Below are 1,726 nucleotides of genomic sequence, written 5' to 3'. Positions count from 1 at the left end.
TTGGCAAGTCATTCAGTGACCAGATGTTTCCCTCCTCCCCCAACTCCACCTCAGTACTGAGTGTGCTGTTCTTCAAAGGATGTCACCTCTCTGTGTGCTTATCTTCCTCCTGGGAATTGGCTCCCTTAAATAGGGGAACCTCTAGGACAGGGGTGTCAAACTCATTTTCACCGGAAACCACATCAGCCTCACGGTTGCCTTTAAAGGGCCGAATGTAATTTTAGGACTGTATAAACGTAATTACCCTTTAAGCGAGAGCTCAGCGCTGCCTGCCGCAGGATAGAAACAGGGTGCTGGGCCAGATAAAACCAGGTGGAGGGCTGGATTTGGCCCGCAGGCCTTGTGTTTGCCACCTGTGTTCCAGGATCTTACCTGAACACATAACCCAGATCACCTGTAATAACCCAGCTGCTTTCCAGGCCTGAAACACTGCCTCACTCCTTGGAGAGGGGCGGAGCCAGTCCAGTCCCCTGGAAGCTGCCACCCTTCCTCCTCTCCAGATTCAGGTACTGTCTGTACCAGGAAGAGAGGCTCCTTATTGAGAAATCTATTGTCAATCTTGGGTTTCCCCATCCATCTCTCCTCAGCCACCCACTTCTCTAGCCTATCACTGTCATTCACTCACTCACCATTTATAAACACCAACTCTGTGCCAGGCATGGTGCCTGCCTTTCGGAATACCAACAAGCAAAATGCTGAAATAGGGCAGAAAGCAAAGTCTTCTGAGTCTGTAAAGGGGTGGGCAGTGAGAATGCTACACAAAGATCCCTTAAGCTGAGTTTTGAAGGACTATTTGCAGTTCACTGGCAAACATTCTCCATGCTGCCTCCTTCGTATTATTAGAGGACTTCTTGCAACAGAAATAGACTTGGCAGGATCCTCAGTAGAAAATCTGGCAGACACTACTTTAACCCAGTGGTCAAATTCATATCCCCAGTGTTGACCTCCTGATATGATGCACTGAGAAGAACATAACATTTCTGTGCTATTTCTACCAAAAATGCATTATATAAATATAATTACGAAGAAACAAAAGACAACCCCAGATTAAGGGGAGTCCTATAGAATAATTATCTTGTACTCTTCAAAAAGTCAATGTTATACAATGCAAGAAAGACTGAGGAATTGTTCTAGTTACAGTAGACTAAACAGACATGACGACTGGGACACCCCAGACTCTACGATGATGTCAGTCCTACCACTGAAGGAGAAGCTCATGGATGTCAAAGTAGGGGAGCCACCAAGCTGGATACTGATGCACTGCCAGAGCGTTTCAAGGAAGTTACTACTACTATTACAACAAGTATGTCAGTGTGAAGAAAGGGAGCCTTGGGAGCATTCCTGGGGTTCCTGCAGTGCTGGCAGCTTACATGATTTTCGACTACTGCTGTTCTTACAAGGAGCTCAAACATGAGTGGCGTTGCAAGTACCATGGAAGAGGGTCAATGTGGTGCCTGACCACACTCCTGACCATGACCTTTGCCCAGCACCTCCTAATCCTTTCATATTGTAATGAATAACTAATGAAATATATCTGGTACTGGGGTGGTGGGGAGAGAGAAAGAGAGATATGGCAACTGAATGCAATGCATGATCCAAGATTTTCTTTTGTATAATAGGCATCATTGGGACAATTGGAAATGCCTGAATGTTGTCTGAAGATTACAGTATTGTATCAATGTTACTTTCTTGATCTTGAAAATTATACTGTGGTTAAGAGAATGAC

At 45.2% G+C, this 1,726-nt stretch overlaps 1 pseudogene; it reads left to right on the top strand.

Annotated features, from left to right (window-relative positions):
* Nucleotides 1-1,183: 1,183 nt before the first annotated feature.
* On the top strand, nt 1,184-1,520 carry LOC123809510 (annotated as a pseudogene).
* The last annotated feature ends 206 nt before the right edge of the window (nt 1,521-1,726 follow it).

Source organism: Phyllostomus hastatus, unplaced genomic scaffold (assembly GCF_019186645.2).
Source record: "Phyllostomus hastatus isolate PE091 unplaced genomic scaffold, TTU_PhHast_1.1 phas_scaffold_55, whole genome shotgun sequence".
NCBI classification, from domain to species: domain Eukaryota; kingdom Metazoa; phylum Chordata; class Mammalia; order Chiroptera; family Phyllostomidae; genus Phyllostomus; species Phyllostomus hastatus.
Note: the sequence above shows the minus strand (reverse complement) of the source record. Positions and strands in the feature narration are given on the sequence as shown.